This window comes from Cylas formicarius, unplaced genomic scaffold (genome assembly GCF_029955315.1).
Source record: "Cylas formicarius isolate icCylForm1 unplaced genomic scaffold, icCylForm1.1 PGA_scaffold_8__14_contigs__length_24414737, whole genome shotgun sequence".
NCBI lineage: Eukaryota > Metazoa > Arthropoda > Insecta > Coleoptera > Brentidae > Cylas > Cylas formicarius.
Window position 1 is genome coordinate 17,037,811 of NW_026844361.1, and position 18,794 is coordinate 17,056,604.

The following is an 18,794-nucleotide window of genomic DNA, read 5'->3' on the forward strand; positions in this document are numbered from 1 at the left end:
ATGGAATAATATTTGCAATGCAAGACTAATGAGTTTTATGCTGATGTACTATCTGGGGATGAAAATGATACAGATGAGAGCGATGATTCAGCCATTGTAATCAATACTAAAAGAAGGGTTTTACCTATAAGTGATTCTGAGAGCAGCGATTCCGATGGTACAGTGTTTGAAAACGAAAACAATACAACAACTACACACGGGTCCGAAAATGATAGTGATACAAATATAAATGCATTTTTGGAAAATAATGGTGTTAAAGTATTTCCAAAAAATCCTAAAAATATACAAGATACAGTGGACTGGTTTATTGGCGATGACTTTTTTAAATTATTCGTAAAGGAAACAAACAGATATCAAAGTTATGCCTCGAAATAGGTTTAGACAAATAATACTATCATTACATTTTTGTAATAATGATGAAACTCCAGAAAACGCACATCGGCTCTTCAAAATTGAACCAATAACAGAATATTTTTTAAATAAATGTGGACAGTTTGTAACCCAAACAAAATCTCTCATTGGATGAGGCAATGATACCCCCACAGAGGCCGTTTAAGGTTCCAAGCAAGCTAACTAGTATTGTATGCTTGTCAGAATGTTATGCGAATCGCAAAGTGCATACATAACGAACTTTAAATCCTACAATGCAAGTGGACAAAAGTTGCAAAATCTCTTAAAAAATCTTTTAGATAAATATGAAAATATTTGGTATGGTCTGTTTATAGATATATGAAAGTGGCCAATTGCTTTTGAATGGGATTATCCAAGGGTGGTCATTAACATACAATGCAACAAGATTACTACCTAAAATTTCGGAATTTAAATTCAGGTAAAATTGTGGTCCGTAATAGAAAATAGTTTTATACCTACCTGTGTTTAATATTCTTTGGTTTGGTATACTACTGTGTAATACAACGTGTGTTGAATCGTGTGCGAATTATGCAAAATATGTGCGAGTCTAGTGTATCTCAGGAGATACTCCCGCCCAAATGTAGAAAACACTATTCTATTCAGACTAAGGAAGATAAAAACAATGTTTATTTGACTCTCATTGAACGTGGTGCCAGCAAGCAAGCATCTTTAAAAGAAACGGCCACATTGACGAAAATTCTGCATTTCAGCGAAGAAAAAAAGAAGCGACATTTTCTCCAGTGTAGATGAAAGTGATCAAGATATAATACGGCGTAAAATTTACCAGTTATACGAGGAACAAAGCGCGCCTACATTAGATATCTTAATTAGGAGGCTTGAGGCTTGAAGAAGATGTAACCGGTTTTACATGTGACAGAAATAACTTAGTGTGTATTCAACATATGGGTTTTAGATTTAAAACGATAACGGAATCTTTTAGAATTCGGAAATGGTAACTGGAATATGTAGAAAAAATTAGGATTTACAGAGAACAACAAAGGCTAATTATTTACTTGGATGAAACCTGGTTCGACACTTATGATACCCCGGAAAAAGGTTGGGTTGACTCAACCGATAAGTGTAAAACAAACGCGCCATCAAAAAGAGGTAAAAGAATAACTATTTTGCATGCTGACTCTAAAGATGGTCGGATTCCAAATGGACTTTCTCTGTCTGCGAAAAATATTAAAGATTCTTTTCTGGATTACCACGAAGGCACCACCGCTGATTTATTTGAAAGTTGGTTTAAAAACAAACTAGTTCCAAACATTCCTCCTAATAGGGTCGTTGTAATGGACAATGCAAGTTATCACAGTAGGCAGTTGACTAAAATCCCTTCCTCATGTGACACAAAAGCAACAATCCAAAACTACATGTATATTAACGACATTTATTTTCACGAACATTATACCGAAAAGCAATAAATTGAGGTTCTATAAAGCTCAAAGTACGGACCTGTTCGGCCATATTTCATTCTTACAGCTTGCCCAGGTCTTTCCTAAATTCGTATCAGTTAATCACTTTCTTATATCTAAGAACAGACTTTACCATGTTTACATGGATAACTATTATAATAGTGTTGAATTAGCAGAGCATTTGCTTTCCAGGAAGATAAGAATATGTGGTACAATTAGACAAAATCATGTGTTACCTCAAGATATAAAAAAAATAAGTTAAAAAAAATGTTTTCCGTGGAAAAAAGGAAATTTTAATTCATGTATGGAAGACAAGAGATATGTCAGAATGATCTCAACGATACATCAGGCTCGCCTCATAGAAACCCGTAAAATAAATCGTAAAACTGGTGAAATTATCAAAAAACCAGAAAGTATTATACATTACAATAAGTATATGACCAGTGTCGATTTGACATATCAATACCTTGCTTATAATCCTATTATAAGAAATAGTCTCAAATGGACAAAAAAGGCTTTTATGTTTATGTTGAACTGCGCATTATTTAATTCATTTGTAATATACAAGAAATTGAACCCGGCAAAGAAAATAAAATTTACCTCTTATTTACTAGATGGTGCTAGAAGTTGGGTAGAAAATGAAGAAAATGTGGGTTTAGAAGCAGAAGTTTCTGAAGGCCCGTCAAAAAGAGCTTCTCGTGACGATCCACCAAGTAGGCTTTCAGTTGATATAAAAACACAGGCTTGTAAAACTTAAAAGTTTAGGAAAAAACAATTTCCACAGAAACGGTGCAAAGTTTGCAAAATTCACGACATAAGGAGAGAAACTTGCTGTATGTGCGGATATTGTGAAATTCCTCTATGTGTTAGAAAATGTTCTGTTAAAAAATTATATTAGAAATGTAATTTTCAAACTAGATACTTTTTTGGTCGAATAATTATTTGAATTGTTTGTTTTATTTAGTTACCATTATTTTATATGAATAAACTTATATTATTATTATTTTGTTTATAGTTTTACTCTTGTTTAACCCTTAAAGAATCAATGGTATCAATTTAAACATAACACATGATATAAATTTTAGCGGTTCTTGGCTTTGTTTCGAGGTGGATAATGGCGGTATTCAAAATTTCGAAATGCAAACATACAAATAATTTTTAGCCGCCAGCTATGAGTTAAAATTACTCCATATTGCATAAATACTTGGAGAAAACTAAAAAATATGTTACTATTTTCAAAATGCGCTTGCGTCTTCAGAGCTAAAATGAAATTTTTGACTTTGCTGGGGAAGCCAACATGATGACTCGCGAAACATCAGCAAGTTCAATCCATCCAATATTATTACAGTAGCCTGTAAAAGTTTCTTTGGAAAATTAAAAAATATGTTAGTAAAAAGTGAAATGAATTAGAGTTTTTGTCTAGGCAAAAATTCTCCAAACTTCGACTCGGTCAGGTCCCCCGTCCCTCGTATAATTCTATGTCGCCATAAACAGTATCACAATAATCAATAAAAGCGTCTTTTATTCTCCCACATTATACTCATTGAATTTAGTGCAATTTTGCACACAAAATTTTAAATTTTGCTCACATTGCTGTCTATGATCTTCGAATATTTTAAAATTCCCCAGGTTTCAACCAATATCGCGCAATCAATTTGGAATGCTGCACAATTTCATGGGGTGACCTTCAAATTTAGTCTCCACTAAACAGATGGCTGTTTTGTATTTAAACAATATTGGCAAAATTTCTTTTGGTTTTACAAAAAGTGATAATTTTTATTCTGACTTCGAACAAATATGGTGAAAACCGGGAAAAAAGGTGTAACAGCAATAAACAAGGTATGAGAAACTATAGAAATAGAAAAGAGACAACAAAACGACCAACTCTAATGAAATTATAATTTTATTAAAACGGAAAAGATGGCGATTACGTTATTATGACGTAGTCGTCATCTTTCCTGATATTTATTATAGTAATAAGAGAAATGAACCAATAATTCTAGAAAGAAAAAAAACCCAAAAAAAACAAACGAACCACAAAGCAATTTCTTGAAGTTTTAGGTTTTCAGGTCGGCCTTTCATTTCAGATATAACTTGAAGAATTATTTTAAATGGCACTACAAAATATATACAAACAACAAAATAATAAACGCTGCTTTTGCTTTAGTCTTTGACTTTCGATTATTAAAGGAATCCTGCGTTATTAAGTTCAGTGGCGCCCGGCATGACATTATTTGAGATAAAAAATAGACTCTGTTGACTTCTTCGCATTCTTTGAATGAAGCAACTAAAAACCAACCAAAAATAACTTTTTTGTTTCTTCAAGTTATTGTGGATATAATAATATTTGTTATAAAATCTAGCGGAAACGATAAGGAAATTATTTTATTAATTATTGTCTATGGATATGCATTAAATTCTTTTTTTTTGTTTTTTAGATGATCATTATGACAAAAAAAATTAAAGTTAAATTATTAAGTGATAAGAAAAAGTTTGACGACCCGTATCGTAAAAACGAAACATTATCAACGTTGACTTATCCATTCTAACTGTTAATTCTCTACTTAAAATTTCTAAGATTGTAAAACTGGACATATTATTCGCCTGTTTTATTGAAAGGTTTTTACTACAAGTTCAACACACCAAGAACGAGAAAGGAAATTTCTAATTTTCCGTTCCAAGGTAACTCATTTATTCAAGGTACCGAATATACACCCTTTGCACTGTCTCATCAACTCCATGTTCGTAATCAACACTCAACATGATTTACTAGACTTTTCATAAATGTCAAGATAGATGGCGTTCGAGTCACATAACTTCAAATTCAAAAATTCGAAATAACAATTTATGATGTCATTAATTTAATTTTTGCGACAAAAAAAAATTAAGAAGTTATAGATAAATTTTAGGAATGGGTGTGACACCGTATTGATATTTAGGTAATGGATAGTCTCGGAATAACAAATTATATTATACAAAAAATATGATCGAATATGTTCATCATCATCTAATTAATACAACAATTTCATTAATAGATTATTAATTAAACATCAATGAGAACAAACAATACAAGACATAAAAAATCGCAGTTAAAATAGAATCGCCCATATCAATTGATCGCAAATAATCAATAAATAACGCTGTAATATTTGTATTAACATATAAACAAATAAAAAATAGTTTTCATCCAATTTTAAAAATTAAATTATAAATGATTCGATTGAATCCGATTTTCTGAAGATATTCCGGCTCAGACGTAATTGGAACTTGCAATTATCGAAAACATCGTCAATAAAATTTCAGATCAATAATACATTCGTCACCGGAACGCGAATTATATTCAATAACAATTAAGAATGGACAAAAGTTAATTGCTCGTCGATCAAAAAAAAAATATTTCGCCGAACGTTGACGACACTCTGACGTTAAATTGGGTATCGGGTTCCGAAAAATTATTAATTTGAATTAATTATTAAATTAAACGATTAACCGTCAATTTCAGTTGAATGTCGCGCAAAAAAAACATTAATAAGCAACGAAACGTGCATTCGCCGTCGGCAATATCGCGTCACTCATTTATGGAACGCTTTTTAATTTTAATAATAGGTTCATGTTTTTTATTCACAGGTGCCTTAAATTTAGAAATAATCAACATTTTAATACGAGACTACTTATTCATCATTATTTGGGTGGCTTTCCATTAATAAAAAATACAAAAATGTCAAAAATGTTGTCGCATTACATACGTTTTAAATTTAGAAAAAAAGTATATTAATTGCATATATTTAAGCAAAAAAGTTGCAAAAGTATTGTCAGTGCTTTACATTATAGACGAACTAATTCATAATTCGAAACAGATCAATGAAAAAATATAGCCAAAAATTAATTAAAAAACTTAATTATGATTTTAATAATCTAACAATTTTTATTAAACCTACAATGCGGTAAGGATGAAATTTATTATAGTCTAATAATAATATAAAACGATTTATTAAAAGTGAATGCTCCAAAACTGACCGGAAACGTACAAGAACTTTAACATAGACAAAGATATAAAGTAACGATGACTTAGTGTTGTATAATGAGTAATTGCAATTACTAAATAAAATTGAACATTCTTCTTCGGAAGAGTCAGATAAATAAAACCGGAAAACTATTAATTATAATAAACTATATGTCATAATGCTTTAATAAAAAAACTCCTTAAAACTTATTGCAATTTCTAAAATTCCTAATGTACTTTTTATGGGTAGTAAATCCTCGTTATTATGAAGAACTTAATGAATTAAAAAAAATAATAATTTCAACAAACTGCCACATGAACGCATGTCATGTCATACGCTCAAAGAACTTTCACCAATTTTTTAATTTATAACTGCTGTAAAAGTCGCTTGTATTATCCCAAGTTCCCATTTCTTCTGAAGTTATTGGAATTTTCTTGATAAGCTTGTCGACGTTGTTAAACATTAGCCCAAGCCCGCATCGCAGGTACAGTTGCTTCTTCAACATTTTTTCGCTTAGAAAAGAGAGACTAAATGATTTTTACTTTTTTTTTACATTTTCCGTTTAGATTAAACCTGCAAATAGTAAATAGTAATTTTTGTTGCGTTCACGACCGTCACTGCATCGCATAAGGTGAGTCATTTAATTGAAACTGAAATTTTATATTCCACACTTAAATGTAACAAGGAATTAAAAGTAAATAGTGAATTGTAGGATTATAATACTTGGGATAGTAATAAACTACATACTACAAACATATCAACAAATAAATCACTGCATAATATATACCAGCCGATATTAGACAAACTCTTGGTGTTTGACTACTTCCATGTAATCTTAAAACTTCCTTAATATAAAAATGTAGTTTTAACAAATAATTAGTTAAGTATTTTATTTATAATTGTATTATTTATAGTTAATTTATTGTTAGGATTGATATGGCACCAAAAAAACAAGGTTTTATTTACTTTGGTATTCTTATAGATTGTTCAATGTGTCCTGCGTAAAGCTACGTTGCGCCCGGTTGACACGATGCATTTTCTACATGCATTTTTACTCCACGAAAAGTGTAAATAAAGTCGAAATCCCGAAAGATGACTCTTCTCTAAATATGACTTTATGAGATACTAGATATCGCACAGGAAAAATCCAAGGAGAAAATATCAATTAATATTAAAGTAATTATAGACGTGGCGAAAATATTTTTGCCTAAATTTTAGCAATTTAACAGTAACAAACGCTAAAAAGGATCGTTTATTTTAAAAACACCCTTTAAAAACAGAATTCTACCAAAATAATCTGCGAAAAATACATGCATAAATAGATGTAAAAATTGCAGCGTATCTTCCAGGCTTTACCGGACAAAATGCAGTTTCAAATTAACCGTACTTGACTAATGTTTTGCTGTATAATAAGTTATTGTAATGTGAACTGTTTTAAAATACTGCGGCATACATTATTGTAATGAAAATTTACTTTGTTGTTATCAATAAAAAAAAAGTTCACGCGCAACTTCAAGCTGCCATTTTTCTTGCTATTTGGTAGCCGACAAGCCAAAATATTTTCATGAAAAATTGTATAACGTCTTCAGGCTTTATAATGGGTATATAATATTCATTGACAAAATGGAAAGTTAATATCTTCATTCATGCATTAGCGCAGCTTAGTATTACATTTTAAAACATTTAGGAACCCGTTTGGCACTAAACAATACGCGTTTGTACCATGAAATTAGCACGACAAATCCCCTAAATTACGCCCCGTTTGCGTTATTACGGATTTCTAACGATTTTCAAACAATTAAGTAAATCGTTTAAAGGTTTTTGCCCTAATTGCTGACACAGACGGTGGCTAAATCCAGTAATATCGTTTTAAACAATGTTTATGAACGTTAACGCGCATCAGGACGAAATCGCCGAGCGAAAGCAAGTTAAATTTTCCATTTGGGTTCGATATCGGGGGGGGGCCACCCCTTCGATTTATCACGACGGGGTTAAATAACGCGATTTAAACCGCAGAATGTTAAACGCGACCCTTTCAGGTATATACCGGCAGATCGATTTGCGTTAGTAAAAAATTAACGATCACAGATGTCGCGGGCAATGTGACCACGCTCTCACGTTCATCAATATTTTAATTGGAGGTTTTCTCGGACGTGACGTCACGATTAGGGTCGGGTTTGTTATCCCAGTCTATTTCGCGTAATGTTTAGTGGACGTTGAAGCAACTAATTTTAAAATGAAACCTTTTGAACACATTAAAAGAAAAAATATGCGAAAAAGCAAGCAAAAAACCCTATAATCTGTTTTTGTTCCAAATGACCTTATTTATTTATTTAATAACAAGTCGTTCCTACAGAGTTTCAATTATTTTTTACCAGTTAAATCTAATTAAGAACTAATTACAGCCCTTTATTGCAGTATGTTAATTGGTATACCGTCTTAAGTGTCGTTTAAATGATTCAAAGCTCAGAGCAAATAGATCAAGACCCAGGAACGCGTTCTCTACCCTGTTATAAGTACGGTACATCTGATAATTGCCGAGTTAGGAGAGTAGTTTGAATGATATCTAGATGTTTCGAAGAATGTAGGGATTACCATTAAAGTATGTTTTTTCCAAAACGAAAAGAGATTCAATCAAATTGTTTCTGACTCTATAAAGAAATAGTAAATCAAAATTTGTTCTACATTTTCCAAAAACTGCGTACTATCTCTCTAGCGGTTAGATATATTTAAAATACATTGCATTCCAGACTGGCGTAGCATATTCCAACACGGGTCTGACAAGAATGTAAAAAAATATTAAAGATTTTTTATTATTAAACTCATTAGTCATCCGTAGAATAAATCCAAGACTTTTTAGAGCCTTTTGAACAACGTTTAGATAAGTAAACCACAAAAAAATGAGTGAAATTTCATTTTTTATAGTCGATTTCGAGCAGATTCCAGTCAAAAATAAATTATTTACCCTAAGCTACATCCAACGCTCTTTTTGTATAGAATCGCATTTCCAAGGAGAATTTTTGAAGCATAAACTGTAAAAATGAGCCCAACTCCACACTTTCCAGCCCATTTTCATTAAATTACAGTTAAAACCAACTTTTGGCCTTTTATTTTAACGAAAACTACATCAAACCTGCAGATATCAACTTAACCTCCCTTTTTGTAAAACTCCAGTTTTTCTAGACGATCTAGCAGTAATTCCATTTATGGAATTTTGTGAACAAATGCTAAGATTGCTAGTTCCTGATCAAGCGCCATAGCACTCTAAACCCGGATGTATCTGCCTGGATCTCAGGAATGGAAAATTGAGGGCGGAATAAATTAAACGTTCATAGGAGTGCACAACTAGAATTTGTTGAAATTAGAAGCGACGCTTATTAACGAGCATTTCATTCGAAGCCTGCCTTGTGAGATCCCAGCAACCGTTATTTTCGTTTAAGCAATCAACTACTTTGACGTCGTGTAAATCGCAGGATATGTCATTCACGTTTTGAAACGAAAAATATAGGCGACCAAACAGCTTTTTCAACTTAAGAGCAATAGTAATTTGGCTGACCTTGCCGCCCGTAAGCTCATTAACATCGGCGGATGGCGCAACTAATACGCATTAAAAAAAAACTTTGTAAACTTTGCGCAAAACATTCGCGATGTATCGTAAGCGCACGCTCCACGAGATCAAGAATGGACACGTATTATATAACCGAATGTGGCAACTCACTTTCGATGACCCAGATTGCCGACATCTTACCGAAACGTTCTGGTGGTAGCGACTGTCGCGATGAGGGCGCGTAGGGGGTTGTTTTTCGGATTTAATGGAGCTCGGAGAGACTGGTTTAAAGTGAATTGCGGCGCCTGCCAGTGGCGTACGTATCCGAATAGAAGAGGCTGTTATAACTGCAGGTAATGCAAAGATTATAGAACGATCAGTTTAATGAGCCATGTATTGAAGTTGTTCTTGAAAATCATTCACTCCAGAATATACATAAAATGCTAAGAAAACATTGGGTCTACGCTTTAATATAAAGAAAACCAAATGGATAGGTATCAGCAAAAACAAAAATATAACTTATAACTTAACAGATATCTCAAATGGGACTCAAGTCAAGAAATCAAAAACAGAATAGAGCCAGCAAGAAGAATCCTTTAAGAACATGCAAAACCAACAGAGCCTTCAGAATTCCCTTAAGAATAGGGTTATTGCGTTGCTATGTCATTAGCTTATTATTTTACTGTATGGAAGCATATACCCTCACGGTAACAATACGCAAGAGGATTGAGACTTTCGAAATGTGGGCTTACCGCAAAATGTTGAAGGTATCGTGGGTGGACAGAGTGACGCGAATCAAGCAGTTTTTGCAATATTTGAACAAAGATAGAGAGGTTGATAATATTAAAAGAAGAAAGGTGGAGGATATTAATTGCCTCATATAACCATACAATGAAAAATAGAGGGAAAACATGGTCCTGGTCTAACGTCTTGCCTCAGAACTCTTCATCAGTGGTATGGAGTAAGCATTGATCAGATCTGCTGTGGACAAAGTGAAGACCGACACTTGAAGAAGAAAATGCCTTCAAGCTTTCCAGTTGGATTTAATACAACATACATGATATCCAATCGAATCAACAATTAACAATATTGTCGATACATGCATCTCGTAACTACATGAACTTCTTGTATATTATTTTCGTAGGTTCAATATCTTATCCTACATAAAACACTTTAAAACATTTAAAAACTTTAATTCAAAATGAAATTCATCTATTTCGCTTACCTCTTGACTTGTCGGCGATGTTTCTACAGAAAATGATTCATAATTCGGTTAATTGCCCCGACACACTTGAGCAGTTAAATATCTCCGATGTTCTAAAAGTTTTCTCCTTTGTATTATATGCGCAATAAATTCAACCATAATAGCGGTCTAGATATTTTTAATTGCGAGCTCAGAACCGTTAAGCACAAATTCTTCTGAGCAGATAATAACTAGCCGCAACCATTAAAATTTTATTAGTAATTTCGCGCTAGAACGCTTATTTGTAGAAACCTTCAGGTGGAATTAATTTTGTGTTCTCATGTTACTCCACAATTTCGATCTATCCTGTTAAAGCAGCGTACATAAATAAACAACACCCAATAAATTGATAATGGTTTCTTTTAGTTCGGGTATCGTTGAAAACGATTTTTTTTATTTTTTACAAAAACTGCTGCGTTAAAAAAATATTCAAAACAACAGATTTATGTGATTAGGAAGATTCACAAGCGGAACTCTGAAAACGCCCATTGATATTAATTAATATTCATTCTGTGGCTTTATTTTGGTACTTAACAGTTTTAGATTTACAAAAACCAGTTATTATAATTTATCAAAAATTATTTTCTTCACAATGGTTTCTCTTACCAATTTTATGCTGAGAAGAAAAAGATTAAACTTTGACACTCTGTATATCGAAAACAAAGCAATTTAAAATCTAAAATTAGAATATTCGAGGATGCTCGCCTCATAAAATCTCGAACCTGTTTCGGGTCTTCAGTTCCGCTCGGAACATAACCTAATTGAATGGTCAACTCCGCGATAACATATTACGCGGTTTAAATGAATTACTTAAAGCTATACTCACCAGCACGTCGTCGCGAGTTTAAATCCCAGAACAAAAACGGACTCACTACTCCACCAGCAAACACACCGAATTGTTTTAAACAAACGCACAGCGACGCTGGTTTTCTGCTTTGTGAAAGTTGGAGACAGCGTTGAATGTCTTATACTAAACACGCGTTCAGGTTTATGAGTTCGTTCGGACCAATGGGTTCCCACCTCGTTGCGACTTAACCAACGTAGACGTTGGGGACCGGTCACGTGGTCGGAGAGAAAGTGGTTATGAATTGCAATGGTCTTTGGAGATGACCGAGACGACGTATTGTGGTCCGCCGGTTTCGGGTTACAAGGCCATAGGCATGCTCAAAAATAATGAAAGTGGCATTTTGTTGCTGCCTTCGGATAGTTCTTTTTCCTTTAATTTGTGTTAGCCTTTAAAACTAGCCAAAATGATCAAAAACAATTCTTAATTTTACACAAAAGTGGTGTGTTAATATCTTAGGAACTACAAAAATGTTGAACATTACTCTAACAATTAACTACTAAGTATTAGTGTTAGTACTCTAAACGCAAATGAAAACCAGTGCCACTTCCTCTTGTGTAAATATACCTCTAGAAGTAGCACCAAGAAAATAATTGATTTAATTGACTTTATTGTTTTTGATCCCCATTGTATAGGGTGTTTTTTTTTCGATGTATAGAACTTTAAGGTGGCATTACTGTTCAAGATGGCGACCTATTTAACAGCTTTCAAGCGATTTATTCTCAGTTTGGTTTGGCAATTCATCATGAATAGACTCACGCCTGAACAACGCTTGCAAATAGTGCAATTTTATTTCGAAAATAATGGTTCTGTGCGGAATACGTATCGCGCACTACGTCCACTTTATCGTCGACAAAATCAGAGCAGTTTATTCGATTAACTCGCATCCCTAGAGACGCCGTACGGTGCGTACAGAAGAAGCTATTGCTGCTGTAGAGCGTAGTATGGAGGAAGACCCGAATGAGTCCATCCGCCATCGAGCACAGGAATTGAATCTGTGTCCATCCACTTTATGGAAGATTTTGGGGAAGTATCTTGGTTTACGTGCTTATAAAATCCAACTCGTGCAAGAATTGAGGCCAAACGATCATCAAGTAAGGCGTAGATTCGTCGAATGGGCCCAAAACGAAATTGCCGTTGTTCCCGATTTTCATAACCGAATTTTGTTTAGCGATGAAGCGCACTTCTGGTTGAATGGCTACGTCGACAAACAAAACTGCCGCATTTGGAGCGAAGCTAATCCTCAAGTGTATGTCGAAACACCGTTACATCCAGAAAAATTGACTGTTTGGTGCGCTTGATGGGCTGGTGGGATCATTGATCGGTGGCTACAAAAAATTTGTAGCATTACATCTCACGATATTCAAATCGAAATATCTTAAGCTATGGTGTGTTCAAGCCATTGAGGACGTGACACTTCTTGACTGCTTGACTGATCAGACTGTCAACCTTTAAATTATAATCTCCAGCCGTAAAACCTAATTTTGATTCTGTTAAAATAAAATTCTTATCTTCCCTTTAGCCCCAAGCCTTCCTTTTAGTAACCCGTACCGGAACGCCATTTTCAGTATTGTTAATAATAAGCAAAACCCATAAATTGACACAAACAATAAAAGTAGCTTAGGAAATTCATGGGTTTTGCGTTCCCTTTGAATACTTAATGAAGTTTCATACCTCACATTTTTCTGAAATAGATTTAGGCTGCAACTAAATAGCTTTTCGCTACTGCATAATATTTTTAACCTTTTTTTGGAAAGTTTTGTAAATCGATTTTGGTACTAAGCTTTCTTTTTTGTTGCTGTAGTAGTGAAATATGTTTATTAAAAACTTGCTTTGCTTCTGTCAAATCAAAACAGTGACTAAAGTGGCTTCCATATTTTTGCCTAATATACGAGAATGTTGCAAAATATCTATAGAGCACCAAGGCGAATAATTCTAAGTATACGGTGAATTATACTGTGAATGATCTATAACAAATGCACATAACTGATTGACTCGATTAAATTCACTAAAAATATATAATTCATTCTTACTTAATAGTCTCATGCTACAAAAGTCCTAGTTTTTCTGCACAAATAAGGTATAATTAAGAAAATTAATATTTATTGATGAAATAACAAATAAAATTTCATGTAATGCAAAATCTGGATATAGTCTGTTTAAGAAAGGTGTAGAGTAATAAAACATGATTAGGTATAAATTTGTTCTTATTTATAGTAGTAGTGTAGAAATTTATAGCTTTCATCTGTTGTTAATCATTTACCAACACTAAAAATGGTAAAGAGAGGCTAATCTTCTTACGGGTAAGTAAACAAATATGTTTTAGTATGTTTTGTGATATTTTCTACTTTTTGTTTGACAAAGTGAAGCCTAAACGACTAAAAGAAATACTTCATACACTTCTCCTCAACAACTATTCAGAGCAAATTATGAAAAAGCATTAAGCGATGGAGTTTAGGTGAATGAAGAAGTAAATAATCAATATTCGATATGCTGATGACGCTAATGAACAAGCTGAAGGTATTCGAAATGTCGAAGTATCGCGCCGGATGGGATAGGCAAAGAAATAACGTCCACCATTAAGAAAAGGAAAATTAAAATAATGAGACATGACAGTTTTCATTTATTGGAGCTAAGAGTGCAGAGAAAGATAGACAGCAGACGAGGACCAGGAAGAAGAAGACATATGTGGCTCCAATATTGATATAATTCCAATTTTTCAGAAGTGTGCCAAATTAAATTAGATTCGCCGTGATACCGTGAAATTATAAAAAAAATTATAGTATTCTTGTTCATCTGAAGAACTCTCATCTCAACTTGACGTTGTAATTGACGTGGTGGAGTGCTTTTCTGGTGTAACGTCAATGGCCTCATGAAACAGTATGTCTTCATTTTGTCGTGTTGTGTTTTACTACTTCTCCTTTTTTTCACTCCTTTCAATTGCTACAATATAAGTTTTATGGGATACAGTTCGCAATAATATTCAAAAATGCTAAAAGCAGTGTTGTCAGATTTGCTACTTTTGGAGAAGCATCTGTGAAAATCTGAACATTTCCGGATTCCGATACGTATTACTGAAAAACCTATGTCGCCGAAGCTCAGGAATTCGTAGAAAAAAAAATTGGAATTATGAGAAATTGTTAAATTCGACCTTCAATAAAATTATATCTTGCAATGTAACATGACAACATTTTTATCGTTCCAGGTTTTCCAGTTTTGAAAATATTTAAGCGTTCCAGGACTTTTTATTAACCCGATATGTAATAGTTCCTTATTTCAATAGATTCGGCGCATAACTCTCAAACAAATTCTTGTTTTCTTCAAGATGAAGTTGGAGTCTTGTTCTTGCGGTAATCTCCAGCATAGCAATAAACTTTTAAAAATTTTCCTTTTCCTGAAAGCACCTTAATACCCGTTGACAGTCCTTTCATGAAAGCTCGGCGATATTTTCGTCAACCTCATTTTTGATACTATTCAGGGTGTTAATTAAGTACTAGTAGTAAAATCGAATTTTAACGGGCTTCGTTTTTGATGTTCAATGGTGATCAAAAAAACAGATTTGAATTTATTTTTTGATTATGTTTTTCTTCAGTAACACGGCAATAGACAAACTTGAGATACTAGGTAGGTATATTGACGATGAAAAACTGAGATATTAACTTAGATTTTTGATTAATATTTCTTCTTGAATTTAATTAACAATAGCTGTTTTGCGTCGCACTGTATGTAATATCTAATTTTTAAATTGGCACATCTTTTCTCCTTTTAATTTTACATACAAAATTACTCTTCGTATTTAATTTAATGATGAATTTAACCCTGAATTTTTCTTCGATTATTTAGTAGTTTTTAAAGAATAAGCGTAAAAATGTATATTTCAATCTACTTCGCTAATTCGGTAATAGTGATATCTATATAATGTGATAGTGTAACATAGAAGATGACATTAAGGAAGTATTTTTTCGCTTATTTTTCAAGACCTTGAAAACGGATAAACAAAAATTTCAACGCGGGTTTAACCGCTTTTATCGAAAACGACCGCTTTTGGTTAGTTAGTATATAGTAGTTTGGGTTTGGTTAGTATACTTTTGTATGTAAAATTGAATGAAAAATATGTTGTCCTAGTCGAAAACGATATTCGGTGCACACAAAACATTTATGGTCAGTTAAAATTATTAATACAGTCGAACTACGATAACTAGAATTTTTGATAAGTCGAACCAAATTGGTTGGCAATAGCGTCAAAAGTAGGAAATGCGTGTTAGTTTGTCTTGATTACTCGAACTTCGATTACTCGAATATTTTGATAACTCGAACGAAACATTTGGTGCCAACTTCGATAAGTCGAATTTTCTCGGGGAACCCCCTAATTACGACCGATCTTAACCTGTCTTTTTAACGTATCTATGCTAGCAGTTCAGTTTCTTTGCTTGCTAAGTTCACTTGTATGACTTACTAGTTAATACTAAGTGAAAAATACTGTCCCTATTCAATTTACACATTATATGAAAGACATACTTTAAAAGCTTTGTCTGTTGATCAAAAATTCAAGGTTATAAAAGAAGTGGAAAGTGGCTCAAAAAATAAAGATGTAGCTGTGAAGTATGGGATTTCGGCAAGTACAGTGTCTACAATTTTGAAAAATAAACATTCAGTCATCACCGGAATGGAACGTTTCGAAGAAAACAAAAACAATAACATTACACAAATGGATTGTGTTGACGACGTAACTACCGCATGGAATATCGACGTTAAGCCTGAAACAATTTGCAATTGTTTTAAAAAAGCCGGTTTTGGTCAGTATTCTGAATGGGAAGAAGAAGATGAGATTCCCTTGATTTTCCTAAGTGAACGCCTGAAACAAAAGAGTGAAGACGAAATCCAAATAGAAATGGAGTTTAAAGCTTGGACAAACATTAGAGGTATAGCACAAGGTAGTACCATCAACGATTTTATACATGTGGATGAGGATATTGTTATTTCAGAGTTTCCTACTGATGAAGATATTATCGAGTCCTGCAGATCCGAACCTGTACAGTAAAACATCGAAGATGACTGCGAAAGTGACACGATGGAGGAGGAATGGAAGATGATTGTCCGCAACCACCTTCAAATGAATTGGTTGAAAATTCGTTGATTTTCTTGCGTTCCTATTTGAAAACCAGCGAATACACAACCGATTCCCTCGATGATTGCTTAAATAAAATTGAAGCTTTTGTTGAAAACCAAAATAAGAAATCCGGTCGTCAGTCGCAAATAACTGACTTTTTTCCAGTGAAAGAGTAAACTTTAATATGTACATAAATATGTATGTATATGTGCATACATACTATGTTTATATATACTACGTACATATTCATATGTACTACTATTTCATAATTTTCGCTTTTTGCTCAAAAATCATAGATATTAGGGCATTTATGTAACGTATAACCCATTTTTAAAAATGAACGAATAAATGTTCTTTCACAAAAAAGTAAATGCATTTGTAGTTTTTATTGATAACTCGAAGTTTTGATAACTCGAAATTATCATATGTCAAATCGCAGTTCGACTTATCGAAGTTCGACTGTAATTAAAGTTAATATTTCAGTTTCGTGTCGTGAATATGTGAATTTCGTCTAATTGCCATGTTACTGAACAAAAATTTAATCAAAAACTGTTCCCTCTATTTCGGACTGATGAATATATGAACTTTTTATATAAAAATTAGTCAAGTAATGATTTTCACAGGCAATCATCCATACTTTTTAAAGAGGTCCACCAAAACCAGTACTATCGGATTCACAATACATATCAAAATTAATTCTGCAATAGCCTATAGCTTAGCAAAGTGCTTATCTATTACAGCAAAAACGAACTTTATTTTCCATTTTCTTTTTAATCTCCGTCTTTTATGACTGCAGTAAATAGTACATTATGGAACAAGTGCGATAAACTGTATTTGGCACGAGCAGATCGCAGCGGAGCGAGTGCTTAATAAACGAGTGAGATAAAGAGTTAACCAAACGTGTTGCATACTATACTTTTTCTACGACCGTCACGAAAAAATCACAATTTAATAAATAAAATATTATACCAGAACATCAGATTACTAAATTTCGTTTTAGTTCGGACGGGTTCTGCTATTGTTGTCTCTTCTTAACTGTGTACGTTAGATAGAGAAAGATGTATTATTGGATATGTCACATAAACAATGAAGTAAAGACAATTTTAAAACTTTACATTGTTGATTTAAAGAAAAAGACTATAATTGGAAGAAAAATTGTCCAAGGATAGACCTTTTAAGCATAAAGATAAATTTTTAAGATCAATTCAATTTTTTTTTGTTCGTATTAATCAAACATGGATATTTGAAAATGGAACAATTGGTATTAGGAAGAATTAACATAAAAACTGTAAAAACCACTAAAGTTCATGCAAACGGTATGTAAAATTTCTGTGGGAAACCTAAATTATAAATGTCACTTTACTTACAGACTAGTCCACTATGTATTAGCTTTTGGGTACATTTTTGCAAAACAGCACGGATATATTCACTGACATGACCGTCAGAATTGACAAACTTGCGGTAAAATCCCGGAAATGGCTTAGATCCGTGACAAACGGAACTGACGTGGTAAAGTGAGGCTTTCCGCACGCTAGATCGGTGTGTAATCAGGTATTTTGCAGACTGGATTAGAAAATATTATATTAAAAGAAGTGCGGTAAACGGCAGTTGACTCATGAGTTTATTTCACGCGAGCGGAACGCGACCGTCAGAATTGACAAACGTCAAAATTCAAACCGTGCTTGTTTCCAAACCCGTGCGGTAAAATCCCGGAAATGTCAAAAATGGCTCGGATCCGTGGGAAACGAAACTGACACTTTCCGCACACTAGATCGGTGAGGAATTAGGTATTTTACAGACGGGAGTAGAAAAACGTTTTTTAAAAGCAATTGAAAAATTTTCAAATTTATAATGGTCGATATAATTACTATCCTTCTAAAGCGGATATATTTCCCAGTACATGCGCTGCCCAGATACAACGAATTGTGATGTGCTTATACAGAGGGCGACGTAGAAGTACAATTTTAATTTCCGGCAAGTCGGCAGATATCGAATAGCCATTAAAGACCTACAAACACAACTCCTGTCCATAAACGTTAATAATGAATGAATCTTAAATAATTGAAGAATTAAAATTACCAGTTCATCATCGATAGACTTCGTCGAAGTCGATATAGAGACGTATAAAAAAAGCCGATAGGCCACGCCCGCGAAAATTTACGCGACCGTCTGATTGGTCCACGATAGTTAAACGGCTTAGATGCTATCTACGCCGAATGT

At 33.4% G+C, this 18,794-nt stretch overlaps 1 protein-coding gene across 3 annotated transcripts in view; it reads right to left on the minus strand.

The window, feature by feature from the left end:
* Nucleotides 1–11,655, minus strand: part of LOC132706390 (alpha-tocopherol transfer protein-like) — a 29,601-nt gene extending 17,946 nt beyond the window's left edge. The window contains exon 1 of one of the 3 annotated variants that reach the window (XM_060677707.1): nt 11,447–11,655. The gene's annotated coding sequence lies outside the window, so the exon portion shown is untranslated. Of the gene's footprint in view, nt 1–9,548; nt 10,942–11,446 lie in introns of those variants that run through there. The other 2 variants (XM_060677704.1, XM_060677706.1) reach the window with 2 other exon arrangements.
* Nucleotides 11,656–18,794: the final 7,139 nt, after the last annotated feature.